Source organism: Protopterus annectens, chromosome 9.part0 (genome assembly GCF_019279795.1).
Source record: "Protopterus annectens isolate FY-2018-M chromosome 9.part0, PAN1.0, whole genome shotgun sequence".
Classification (NCBI taxonomy): Eukaryota; Metazoa; Chordata; order Ceratodontiformes; family Protopteridae; genus Protopterus; species Protopterus annectens.
In genome coordinates, this window is record NC_056743.1 from 1,760,292,233 (window position 1) to 1,760,307,503 (window position 15,271).

The 15,271-nt window shown below is 38.4% G+C and overlaps 1 long non-coding RNA gene across 1 annotated transcript in view; it reads left to right on the forward strand.

Annotated features, from left to right (window-relative positions):
• LOC122812243 overlaps positions 1 to 15,271 on the forward strand; it is a 277,421-nt gene that overhangs the window by 142,152 nt on the left and 119,998 nt on the right. The gene's annotated exons all lie outside the window — the stretch shown is intronic.

The window sequence follows — 15,271 nt, forward strand, 5'->3', positions numbered from 1 at the left end:
TTCTAAAGCAGTGAATGTTGAACTGTTGCTATTAACATGGTTCAACAAGGGGGCAAAAAGACATTTTTATTTTCAGCATACTAGTTCGGTGACATAACCATTGGACTAAAGGCACTTCAAGGTATCGATTGTAAACCTCTTATTAACATGTAGGTCATAGACCTGTCTTATATTAAATGAAATCATCTTACTAACATGTAGGTCATGGACCTGTCTTATACCAAATGGCATCATCTTAATAGCATGTAGCAATGCAGGGAGCGTCTTTGTTAGTGCATTTTTTCCTGCCATGCAATGGATTCATGTTTTATTTCTTTATTCATTTTTGCTTTAGTGCTGATATATTGCTTGGCCCTTAAGACAAGCAACAAATCAGCAGGGAAGGAAGATGATTGTGCTAAACGTTACCCCACAGGGTTCAACCCATACGCAGGTAGTGTACGGCTTGTGAACTGTGTATTATTCTGGGGAAGGGTATGCATACATGATGTGTTGATAGTGCACTGTATGCATACAGTGGGATAAAGTCATGTACAATCTCTTGCCTCATTGAATGCAATTCTTTATGGAACATCCTATATATCAGCTGTTCTCCATGGCATACAATGCTTTATGAATAGTACCCTACCTCCAGAGATCATGGCAGCAGGGACCATTACAGGATTGGTGAATAAAAGTTAGAGAATGGTGATTCTGACATAAGTCACTTACATGGAATGTTGGTGACAGTGCTGAGAGGGAAATATTGCTCTGTCTTGTAGACCTGCATATGTCATACTTACCCCATGCTGACATTACCCTCTGCAGAGTGAGGAACGTAAGACTTTTCACCTCATTCTTTTTGATACCAAAAAGGTGCTCTGTGTGCACATGTCTGCATTTTCCCTGACTAGAAAGTCATTTAGTTATCTGTTCTTTATGCTTTCTGAAATAATGCATTATACATATTGCTTCCTCCCTTATGTACCATTCAGTACGGATTGCTGCTGTCTCTATCACCAAATTTGTTGTCCACTTCTTACATACTGTTGCTGATTAAGACACAGAAGAAGTGCTAGCAGGACATGACCATTAACCACATTGCTGATTTCCATAATGTGTAGGTAAGCATTCACAGAAAGATCCCAGTTTGTCCCATTCCTTTAGCCAATATATTGCCTCTTTTATTGGGCTTTGATGCACTGCTGGGTTTCCCAGCTTGCTAAACAGTTTTCTGTGCTGAATGGTATCAAATCCTTACCAGCATCCAGGTTCCCCATGTCAACTGCCCCCACCCTCTGTTCCATTTCCCTAATAACTCAGTTGAATGAATCAAACAGTTGTACCTAGAAAGACCGGGTCTATATTATGTGATTAAAGAGTTTGCTCTTCGAACACATAATCATCAACAAATACAAAACAAACTCTGTAAATCATGAATGGCCACGTTCGAAAATGTTTTCCTCGGGAAAAATTCACATGGCCGTAAAAAAAAATAAATAAATTTAAAACACAAATCAAGTGGGGTGTACTCCCCACACCACCCAATGTAAGGGGCTGTGCCCCCCACACCCCGCCTAACTAAATATACCAACTCCAAGACTGCTCTACAGTGAAGAAAAGGGCAATTCCCAATAACAGCCAAGTGAATTTTTTCCCAGAGGAAAATTTGCGGACATGGCCTTTCGTGGTTTACAGTATTCACTGTGTATTTGTCGATGATTATTTGTTCGAAGAGTAGACTCTTTGATCACATAATATAGACCTGAAAGACCTTTCCTCAGGAATTAATATTACCTCAGATGGCTCCCGATCAGAAATGTGAGAGTTGAGGCCAAGACTCATGGCAGAGAAGGCTGAAGTGCTGACTGTGACCCATGCAACCCATGTCCAGTGAATAGTAGTGGCAATGGAGGAGCAGGGCAGGGGAGGATGGGTTTGACCAGACAACACCAGCGTGTCCATCTTGTGGGGGAGGAGTTGGAGGGGAGAAGAGGTGGCCTGGCTTGACACATTATAAACATCTACTAGAGAGCAGGCGATCACCAGGAACAGTAATCAAGGCAGGCTCATGTGAAGTAGAGTATGTGCAATTGAGTCAGACATGATATAGGTAGGAGCATGCACATCATTCTCTGCTCAGGCAGCCATTACAACTGATGTGGCCAACTATGCAGAGGCATTAGGAGTGACGGGGCAAGGATCTCCAAGGACCCAGTAGCCTGTCCCACTCTCTAATGCCCAACTGTCATCTCTAGGAGAATGAATGAGCTGATTAGTACCAATACAGGAATAAATGGCCTAAAGGACTCTCACCAAGATTAAGGATGACTGGTTCTTGCCTCTTGAGGAAGGAAGGAACCAACAGGATAATGAAGCCATTGTTCTAGGTCCCAGGAAAATTAAAAAAGAAGGAAAACTCCATGATACTCTAAAAAACATATATGTACATATATATTGCAGTCTTGTGAATTTCCTATGGAACCCCCTTAGAGGACAGGATAATCCACTGATTCATAAAATGTTCTGGTCTTACCCTTAGGCCTAGTTTTGGTTTTGTATAGTAGGTCCTGTCTGCCATACTGCAGACCCTCCCCTCATTTTTGAAAGAAATTTGTTTGTATAGACAGAGTTTTGAACCAGCAATAAGGTTAGAGATGGCATCTGCATGCAGTGTAACAGTGTCCCGTGGTGTACCATATCAGTTACCAATGCTTTGCGAACATCGGTTGTTTCTTCCTGCACTCCATTCTTTCAAAATATCAGTATTACAGCTTTAGACTATCAGTTAGTAGTCTTGGTCCTTATCTTTGGTTTGCAGTATACACTCTCCTCCATTGGCAATGAATGAAAGTAAATCATGCTTTTTAATGCATTGCTTTTCACTGTTTTAACTTTTTTCTGCAATCTGGTCTTGCCTTACTTACATACATACTAAACAACGCAACATCGATTTTATTGAATGAAGGGTATGCTTTAGCTACTCCACTTTTTCTCTCTTCTTTATGTGCCTTTTTTGTATCTTCTGTTTTTTTTAATCCTTGCTTTGTTTTGTTGTAATTACCATGCATGTATGCCACATAACTTAAACGCATACTTTAAGGTATAAATTTAGACAATACAAATAAAATACAGAAGCTATGAAGATATAATAAATGCATTTTATGCAAAATATATGCATATTCTGAGATTTGTTCCTTTCACTGATGGCTTATGGAGAATTGTGTTAATCAGTGGAAAAGATGTGGCTTTACTTGCCAAGTAGGGGGTGCAGATTTTTTGATGCTTTTTTTTTGATAAAATAAACATGGAAACTCTATAAGGTGGTACCAGAGTTATGCCTGGGAGTGTCTGGCAGCATAACTCTGCTTCATCTGCACTGTGGCACTTTTGACTTGCAAAGCAGGAGGTTACTGACATCAGCTTTTAAAGTCATATACTTACAATGCCAAAAGTCATATTTGGCTTTTTTAACAAATAGGCCAAAATGTATATTTCAGTAATTTAATCAGGTATTAAATGCACATCCATAAACATAAAATATATCAAATGAAAATAAGCCGATGATGCAGTGTTATATAATATATATATATATATATATATATATATATATATATATATATATATATATATATATATATATATATATATATATATATATGTGTGTGTGTGTGTATGTATGTATGTATATATATATATATATATATATATATATATATATATATATATATATAATTTATGCATATATATATATATATGTAGAATCACTACTAAATATCGAGCGCCCAAAATCCCGACTCATAAACCACCGAGACCACATGCCCAAAACCCCACAATACCGAATATGTAAAACTGCGAAATTCAAAATCGCGAAAGTTACACAACCACACAACACACACACACACCTTCCCCCCACAACCAAACAATGCATCCTACACTAGACATCTCCACACCCCCCATACTTTATTATTCTAACTCCAAGATTGCACAAACAGACACACAAGGCAAACTCACACCCACACATTACAGGCCCTCACACACACACACCACAGTCACAACACACACTTACACACACTACACCCCTCACAAACACACTTACACACACATACTTACCTGAACTTCAACACCAGAAGCGCTAGCTCAAAATCCCTTAACATCGGGATTTTGCATTTCACTCTTCTGGTCTTTGGGTAATGCGGGGTTTCGGTAATCTGGTCTCGATATCTTCAGTGTCGGGATTTTGAGCATTCGGTAATGGCTAGAGGGGGATGCTGAAAGTTTATATTCATAAATGTCCAGATTGTTGTAAATTTTCCCCGGGTAAGTAAACAATTGGCCAAAAACCTTAAAAAAAAAAAACAAACTGAAGCAAATAAAACACACCCAAGTGGGGGGCTTTGCCCCCTCCACCCCTCCCCCCAACTCCAAGATTGCACTACAGTGGAGAAAAGTGCAAAGATCACCACATTGTCCAACTGACTCCTTTCATGGCTAAAACATATGATGATCATGGACGTTCGTGAATGTAAACTTTTGTAATTTCCATCTCACTGCTTTGCAACTTGATGTTATGGTAATTCGTTATTTTGACATAGATCCATATATACATATATAGGGTCTATATTAGATCACCGAATGCTTAAAAAAACAAACAGTGATTAATCGTAAGCTTATAATGTCGAACTGTCAGAACAGCGATTTTTTTCAAGGGAAAAAAATGCTGTTCCAACAAAAAAAAAACAATAAAAAACAAAACACTTTAAACATTACATTAAGTGGGGGGCTTTGCCCCACCCTCCTCCTACATAAATATACCAACTCTGAGACCGCACTAAAGTGCCAAAAATGGCAAAGTAACAAAGTGGCCAATTCTTTCCCAGGGAAAGAATTCACTTAAAAGCCACTTCAATATTTTGCCATTTCAGTCTTTTAAGTTCGACCAAGATGCATTCGAAAGAATGTGTCTTTAGTCTTCTAATAGGAACCCTATATGTATATATATCTATAAGGGTCCACTTTGGAATTTCAAAATTTCACAATCCCGACATTTTAAATACCAACACTCAGAACCTCGGATTGTGAAATCTCGAAACCTGTATATATATATATATATATATATATATATATATATATATATATATATATATATATACATTGCAGGGGGTGTGGGGGGTGCAGGGGAGCTTGCCCCGCTGCAAAATCATCTTTTTTGATATATTCTTGATTTTATTTTCTTTATTTTGAGATGTCACATTTTTTTGTGTATTTGTGCGCGTATGTGTGTGCATGTGTTTGAGTGAGATAACATATACACATGCAGACATACACATAAACATGTACACACGCTTGCACACAGACACACACAAGTATATGCTTAGCCATGCATCTGTATGATTCACTGTTCAGATTGCATGTAATGCGAGTTAATGTGCTTTTTGTGTGTGATTCAGTGAACCAGTTGCATGCAATATGTGTGTGAGGGAGAGACACCTATTCTGTACATGCTTCACAACACAGTGTGCAAGCAGCCGATGGACAAGTAGAGTAACAGTAACAGTAAGGTAATTCACTCATTGTACAATAGTTGCTTGTTTCATCCATTTTGGCTCTGCATAGGAGCTGAATCCTCTGTTAGTCTCTAGGCAAAGAAAATGATGCGAGACTAGATGAAGCTCCTTTGCACCCACCCATGCATGCTCCCATACATACACACACACACACACACACACACACACACACACACACACACACACACACACACACACACACACACACTATGATGTAGCAAAGATCTTTTAGTCTTTATGTCATTAACACATATACATATATCACATACTCTGTGCATTGACTCATTCAGACTCTTAGTACCTAAGACATTTTTCCAAAAATTAAAAAATAGTATCTCGCCCTCATTTTAAAAAGTTAGCCCAATAAATTAAATGCAGTGTAAATGGCTAACTGCAGTGAAATACTGAGTGATACATTAAGTATCAAATGTTATGTATAAGAAAAAGGAGCCTTTGAATCCATGACTCCAACCCAGAAGCTAAAAAATGTTTTGAATAAAAACAGTGTGATTCCCCAAATCTGTAACTGACATAGCTTCATATGTATTTATTAGACTTGCAGTCCTGGGGACCATTGAAGAACCTAACACAAATTCAGTTACCCCCAAGTACTGTCTGGTTAAGTCAGCAAATAAGGGCAGAGGGAACCAAACTCTATACTAGAGGAAGTATAGCTCACAGCCTTAATCATCTGGATCAACTGCCAGACGTAAGATTTTTGAAAGTCAGTTTCTGTCTGCATTCACAAGTACCTCCTACATCTGTCATTTACAGCAGGATTGTCATGTCCATCTCCTGGTGGAAAGGTGACGTACTCTGACTACGGCAACTTAATTTGTAGAATGCTTATTTTGGCCAAGTGCTGTTTATCAAACACTTGGTCTTTGTGCTTTTGTCCACTTTTCACAGTATCAAAGACTCTTTACCTCTTTCTTTTTTATTTATTTTTTCATGATTTATACTCCAGATATTCATTAATGTCTTTATAGATGCCTTGAGTAGACATTTTAGACATTCATAACTAAAAAGGCCCTTGTGGTCGTGAGCCTAGTAAACACCTATGAACCTATGAATGAAGTCTTACTGAGAGACAATATTATTTCAAGGCCAAAATTAATCTGCAATGGATTATATCTCCATATCTTTGAAGGTAGGACATCATTAAGTTTGGGTCCCTTTTTAAACTTATGATAACAGATGTTACCAATTAGTTTGATTTTTCAGGTATGTGTGAATGGTGCCCTTGCTCAAGTCCTTTCAGCTAAAGTTGTGTATTATTGTCAGATCCTACTGTTTAATCTCTGCTACTAGTTCAGCCTTCATAGTATTACATCTCCTCCACATCATGTTTTTTTTCTACAAACATGTCTTCTCTGTCTACTGTTTAAATTAGTTCAAGATACCATTCTTACATTCTTTAATTTGATCCACACAGTAAGCATCTGTAACCGCTGAGAAATGCCAAACAATGTTCTGCAGGACCTTAAAGAAACCACTAGGATTCAAATAAAATATTTTTTTTAATCCATAACGAAGATGTAAATAAACTGAGCACTTTTATCCTGTATACTTTATAAGGACTTCATCTGAATGTTTATTTTGGTCCTGCAAAACATTGGTTGACATTTCTCTATGGTCACTTGAGTATTTTTAACATCTCTTGATGTTTATGATTTGTTTTCACATTCTTGGTCACATAGCAAACATGGAAGCCAACTCAGCTGCTATCTATTTTGTTGCCAATCTCAATGCACTCAATATTCTGACACAGTATAGGAACCACATACTATATGCATACCTCTCAACTGTACAGATTTTCGCCACATATTTTTGGTCCGTTTTTCATAAAATGGTGTTTTCTGGCAAAATAGTTGCAAATCATTAAAGACTATAAATTAATGACAGACATTTGACTTTCAGACTTCATACCCTTCAGAAAATTCAGTTCAATGCAAAACCTGTTATTCTATCAACTTTCTAAATTTGTAAGAGTAATATTTAAAACTGTCCCTATTTTGGGCCTTTGTTCCATTTTATTTATGGCTTTGTCCAGATTTCCTGCTCTAAGAGGTTGAGAGGTATGATTATATGACTAACATGACATACTTTGCTGTCAGGTGTATTTATATGTACAGGTTCATAGGTCCATAGGAGATTACTTGTCTATTGGCCTTAGAGCCATTAAAAGCCTAGCCATGTTATACCCTTGTTCACTTCCTGACCAAATTGTATGGTCTATATTTGCAACATGAGTCTATGATCAGCACCAACTGCCCTTATCCAAGAAGGACATAGGTGACAACCCTGGGGTTCATTTACAGTTTCCCATCCAGTTGTCTAAGTTACACTTAAATAAGGTCATTGAGGAGCTCTGTTTTATGTAAACTGAGAGTTTGTTCCAGCCGAGTGGCAGTCTCTGGGAGACATCTCTGTCTCTCCAGCATGTCTTGTTAATGTCACAGGCTAGGTTAAGATCCCTAGCATGAGTGAATCTTGTTTCATTAGACTTGCCTATGTGCAGCATTTCCATTAGGGCAGGGTCCAAGACTGCTCTGTAGGCCAGGCACAAGTCGCCTCTCAGCAGCCTTCAGTCTGTCCACGTAGGTCATGTTTCAAAAGCCCTGAATTTTCTTGGTGAGAAACCTCTGAGGTCTCTCCAGCTGCTGTAGGTTTCTGGTGAGGTACTTACAGAAGGGAGAGTTGTACTCTCGCATGCTGTCTTACACAGCTGGTCAGTAAGCAACATATAATACTTCCACATGACAACATTAAACCAACATACACCACGGATGTAAAAAGTCACTCCGCAAGACACACAATGTGGCAGTCTACTAATACTATTCTACCATACACACATAACTCATGAAATCACCAGGCTGCTGACTGCAAACATTCCTAAGTCATTAAATCTGCATGTCCAAGGATTGCCCGCACCTTTTGTTCCATGGATTCTACATATTGGCCAAAGCAATGGTTACTCCCATAGTGCCTTTTTTAGGTAATGTCCACCTGCTGGACATTCCAACACAACAAAAAAAAGGCTTGCAATAAATTTCAATGTAGACCACATGGAGGGTACTGTACTTAGTTACAGAAGTTTTAACAATATATTGCCATATCCTTAGGCTCTCCTACAACTTGAAGACATCCATATTTGTACTGTAATGGATACTATGGATACTTAGCTTCAGCGATAAGACAAAACTCTTTTGCAAAGTTTCATGTCCTATTGTGGACTTGGATTTTCTAAAAACTGTAACAGACTATCAATATATGTCAAACTCAAGTAATTCTAGTCAGCTTTCCCACAACCCACAAACAAAACTGACTGAAATTTAAGTTACCCCTGACAAGAAATTATCAGATTTTACCCTGCTATAGGTCATCTTCCATATATGCAGAGGACCATAAAATGGAAATGATGCCGATGTGTTTACAAAACCTTTCTAATGGGAGATTTCAACTATCCGTCAATTAACTGGAGCAGATGTACCTCAAAAGTTAGAAACAGTTCAAGAATTAAATGAAGACAAGTGTAGCACTGTCAACTTTAGTAAACAAATCTCAACAGCAGCTTACAGTATAGACAGTATCCCACTCAAGACTGATATGGTTGTCAGAGATCTTGGAACTTTCGTAGATAATTCTCTATCCTTTGACCACCATGTAGCAACAGTAGTCAGGAAATAATTTTATTTAGCCTGATTAATAACTAAAGGCATTTCACCCAAGTCAAGCAAAGTTTTTCTTTGGTATACAGCCCTGATCAGATCAATTATAGAATGTGAATCCACCTTTTGGTGTGTATCTGTCTAAACACATACAGCATGAAATACTCCAGTGGTTACCAACCAAAATATTATTAGACTAAAGAGCATTAGCCACCAACACAAGCTTGAAGCGCTATCCTAGAATAATAATAATAATAATAATAATAATATGTAAGGTATAAAAAACAGAGGGTTATGCTTGTTACCATTAAGGCAAACCTTGAAGACTGGATAGGTGCCCAGCCCTGACTTGTCTTCCTATTCTAGAAGCAGGAAGGACTCTATGATGTTGGGTATTTGCAAGGTGGTTATGGTCCATGGAGTGACGCTGCCTTGCAAACTATATGAATCTATGAAAATAAGATTTTTTTTATTTTAGCTTTTGTTAATTTCATTGTATTGATTTATTTATGATATCTCCCATATATCAACCTAAATGTTTATGAAATATTTAGGTTCATAGGTTCAGCTGTAAGGCTTACTGCCTACTGCCCCTCAAGAAGCTTGACTATTAAATGATGTTTATCCACCCACAACCTTTTTTCCCATTTTTACACATGAAGTCGATGTGCTACTTCAGCATACTTTCCCTAGCTGAAATGCAACTTTTTGTTAAACAAACTGTATATTTTATAATAGAATTCACTGAATTATTTGCTTTAGTTAATTAGTCTGGTCTCACAATGCCTGTGTCCTACTTTCAGGAGAGATACAAGGTGACAGTTATACTGACAGTGAAATATGGCCAGGATACTAATGAAAGGCTCTTCTTTCTGTTAAATGCAGTAGAATCTTTAATGCCCACCTAAGCCATAACCAGCTAAGGCAGAAGGAACTTGTGTTAAATATCTTGTTAAAACACAGCAGCACTGTTGAATAGCAGTCCAATCACTTGATGTGGGAATAGAACCCACATCCTTCTTTTTTTAGGCATCAAACACAAGTGTACTATTTGCTGAGTAACTGACATTGACTAAGTTGTAGAGGTACTGCCTCACCAAAAGAAAGATGTTTAGTAAGGCTTAATCTGAAGGTAGCATACCGTTTCATATTCCAAGTCTATGTATGACTCACTTTGGTGCACTGAGTCTTGGAGGTTCAGAAACAGTGGCTTTCTCTCATCTGTTGATACAAACATGATTTACTTGTGGAAAAAATGCTAAAGCCAGCAAAGATGACATACAAACTGATTAATAGTCTAATAACGTACTTTACTGTAACACAGAAAAACATAACAATAATGAAAAATCTGGTTCCATGAAACCGAAAACTAGAAGGATGTGGTGCTGATTAAGTGAAACGCTGTGCTGATGGCTGCCTTTGGAATAAGCAGTTGTGGGTCTCTATGGAGTAATGGGTGAAACAGGTATGTCTTATCATCTTACTAGCATGAAGGAATGTACTAGGAATTTCTGCTTTACTAACCATTTAGGAGGTGTGGACATCTTTGCTTTCCTTACAAATGATGGGAATATCTTAGTCAAGCAGCTACAGTAAAGAATTAAGACTATGAGCTATTAATACGCTGCTTTCTTTAGTACAGAGTTTGATTCCTTAAGTCTCCATTTGCCTTCTGTATGACTATGAGCTAGTCACTTAACCAGATAATGTTCACAGATTGCCCATGAAATCAGAATTGTGTCCAGTGGTCTTATCTATTAATACAAAAAAGAATGTCTATGTAAGAGGCAAAGGGAAAATGCTGACAAACTGACACTGGCATCTATTATAAAACACTGATGCTGGCTCCAGGATTTTTTTGGCTTTGTCTAATGCATTGCATTTCAGGTGGCCCTTTTAGTAATGATATTAACTGTCCTCTGCATTAGTGGGAGGAGACAACGTGTACCAATGCTATTTTAAGACAGTTACAGAGGCGAATGTCTGGAGTAAACATACACTGATACCAGTGTGCATTTTGCAGACAATGCTTTTTCTGTTATGCAACAGTCTGTTGTGTTGGTCTGACTGCAAGTCTGCGTGAAACCACAATCTGACTGCAATTGTCTTATAATAAATCTGGAACTGAACTGGAACCTTTTCATGCTTTCGATTGGATTGCTCATTACACTATCCTTTTAAGCAAAATCACAAAATCTGTACTGTTTTTCTTCAGATTTGGAATGGTTTTTTTTACTTTGTGTCAAAGATGCAGTCCAGAGATCAAACAGTAATATGTGAAACCTGGGTATTGCATTCCTAACACAGATCTGTAAAGTCCTACCTGAGAATAGTAGTGCTTGAAAATATACTATTAACTTTACAAATTAAACAATAACGCCTGAATGACAGGCAATATTACTAGAATATTTACAAGTTGTAAGGTACAGCCCAATGCTTTCACCACAGGATAATTGGAAAATAGCCATTAATTTGAACCGAGGAATATCACACTGCAGCTGTATCATGAGCTCTGGTATATCATAAACTTAAAAGATGTTTTTTTTTTTTTCTACTGTGAATATTGAAGACTATTAATTATAACGTGACATTTTCTTATATGACATTACTGAATTGAAGAATATCATAATTAAAGTCCAGCCTGACAGACCTGGGCCCCTTAATGCTGTTCAGTTGGTCCGGTATGCATTGCCATGCTTTACAGAGCCTTTCTTTATTTTTTCGTAACTTTTCGAGCTGACCTATAATTCGGTCAGTAATAGATTAATAACTTAACATGTGACATTAAGCACAGGCTTTACAGCTGAATAAATGCGCCTTTCTTTTTCATCACATTCTAAGCCTGAAATTTGTTTCAGTGAGATGTTACATCACCTCCTTTGTCAGATATTAATCTTGCAGCAGAGTGGTGAGGCAGTTAGTACAGCTGCCTTGCAGCATTTAATTCTCCTGTATGGTTGCCTTGTTGGTGTTTCTTCTATGTGGAGTTTGCATGCCATGTGTCCATATGGGTTTTCATAGGTTCATAGGTTGGTACTAGGCTATCAGCCCTAGGGCCTATACAAGCCTAGCCATAACAATTCCCTGGATATTTCTTCCCACAATATTTACTTCCCTGGACCCCTGTCTAGCAGGGTGACTGACATGATCCCTGGGGTGAATTTCCTATCTCCCATCCAATCATCAAGGTTCCTTTTGAAGATGGCCAAGGAGGTGCTCTGCTTGACATTTATGGGCAGTCTATTCCAGAGTAAGAGGTGTCTCTGGGTCAGGAACCTATCCCTCCAGCATGTTTTGTTCATTGTGATAACAAAATTTAGATCCCTAGAGCATGTGGCTCTGAGGGATTGGAATTTCTTTAAGTGGAGCATGTCCAACAGCTCAGGGTTTGACATGGCCTTGTATGTTAAGCAGAGATCACCTCTGAATAGACGATATGCCACAGAGTATAGCTGGAGTTTTTTTAAGATGGTCAGCATATGGCATCTGCTTTAGGCCTGTGATTCTTTTAGTGCAGTATTTCTGCGGCCTTTCCAGCTGTTGCAGATGTCTTGTGAGGTACATACCAAATGGGGCGTTATACTCTATAATAGGTCTAATGAGGAATGACTATAGTGGGACAATGACCTCCTTTTTCCTAATGAAAAGCCCTTAGTGATGACGTGTGCCACATAGAAGGATTTCCTGACTGTTGTGGCGATGTGGTTATCGAAGGTGAGACCACTGTCCACCTGTGTCCCTAAGTCTCTCATCACACTTTCGGTGTTTAGTATACTGCCACCTATGTAGTAATTCATGGGTACATGTTTTTTCCTAAAGGGGATAACTGCACATTTCTTGGCATTAAGCTTGAGCCCATGGCTCTGGCACCAAGCATCTGTTTCTGTATGGCCCTTTTGTAGAATATCCCTATCATTTTGGGATTCAATAATGGCTCCCAGTTTGTAGTCATCTGCGAATTTTGTTAGCCAGAGTCCCCTAGTGTTAGCCTGTACTTCAGAGAAGTGGATGCCAAACAAGAGCGATCCCAGGACTGAACCCTGAGGTACTTCAATTGTCACTTGTCTGGAGCTGGATTTGGAGTTGGCAACTTTTACAGTCTGGGTTCTGTCAGTAATCCAGTTGGCAACCCATCGAGTGATGTAGGGATTTATGCCCAGCTTAGTAAGTTTATCTATGATTCCAGAGTGGGGGATGGTGTCGAAGGCCTTGGCAAGGTCCTGATAGGCTGTATGGACCGCCTTACCCTCGTCTACAGCTCTGGAAACTGATTTGAAGAAGTCAGTCAGGTTCAGGAGACAAGATCGGCCCTTCACAAACCCAAACTGGGTGGGGTCCAGTGTTTTAAGGTTGCCAATGTCTTTGTTTATAAGTTCCATGATAATACATTCCATGGCCTTGCAGATCAGGCTCGTCAGACTGATGGGATGGTAGTTCCCGGGATCCAAGGTGGATCCCCCCTTGTGGAGTGGGATAACTGTAGCTGTGCGCCACTCAGTGGTGATGCCTGAGGTGAGGCTATGATTAAACATGACACTTAGGTGAGGTGCTAACATGTAGGTGTTAGACAGACTTAGAATGTGATGAAAAAGAAAGGCGCATTTATTCAGCTGTTTTATCAGTGTTCAGTTTTCTTCCACACAGAAAAGCATGATAGTTGAAATGTTAATCCCCCAAATTGTCTGTGGTATGTATGCAGAGTGAGCATGGGTGTGTGTGCATGTACCTCTTGCAATGGCTTGTTGTCCTGTCCAGTACCTGTCTAACACCTACATGTCATTTGCTACTGGCTCATACCTCTTACTGCAAGAAATCTGGACAAAGCCTGATATACTGGGGGACAAAGGCACAAAAAATAAGGACGCATTTTAAATATTGCTTCAATAAAGTCTTTAGAATAAGATGATTTGTGTAAGATACATTTTTCTGAAGGATATGAAATCTGAAACTCAAGTGTATATCATTATTTAGTGAATTCAGTCCTCAGATCATCCCAGTTATTTGCCAAAAACCACAACTTTTATGAGGAAAACACCAACAGTATGAAGCAAAAATCTGGACATTCTGTGAAAATCTGGACAGTTGAGAGCTATTTACTGGCTCTGGTTTCCTGTGACCCTGAATGGGTTATTCAGATACTTGGAAATGAATTAGTAAACTGTAGAAGTTGTGACTTCCGTTATGCAGTGCCACATTTAGTCGCATATATGCCCACCTCACCAACAGCACTCCATTAGTCCTCCGTTCCCACTCTCCCACTTTATAAACTCTGATACATGTGCTATTTTATATTGTATTGTGCTTTATATGCTCACAATGTGATAGTTTTCTAAAATTGTCAGTAGTCTTAGCACTTACACAATCTGTGCAAACTTGTTGTTTTTGTACCTGCATTATTATTTGCATCTTTATATTCTTTACATTTTATCATACTTTTAAATTTGTTATTTTCAATACCGCATCTTTTCACAAAATGGTTGACAGCTTCTTTTCCCACACCTTCCCTTTATTTGTTTTGAAACATCAGCCTGCATAACCCTATGTAGCATTTACATTACTAGCTGACACAAAACGAATACAGTCTGAAAGGAACTTAACCATGCATTGGGCGGGGGGTGCAGCTAAATCCCTTCCCCCAGCTAAATATAACCCATTAGAGCAGTACAGAAAACTGACATGAAAGTAATCAACCAAACAAATGTTAGCTTTCTTTTCCTAGGATACCAGATTACCTTTATAAATAAATGCATAGTGACATATTTAGGTTTCTTTTTGCTGTCATTTTTTTAAATAAATGCAATAAATTATCTGTTTTTCTGTGCTAAGGTAGCACACTTAATCCCTAAGTACTTTTTCAGTGCTGAGTAATTACTCTGCATGCCATTAAGCTTACAGATTAACATACCATTAAATCCCTAGGCAATTCTTGCACACACGAAAAAATAGTGTTACCTCAAATTCTTCAAATTATTATCACTGATTTGTTAGTTCTACATGTTTGTCAGTGCCATGATGTTTTCTATTATACAATTCCAGTGAATATTTATATGCTAT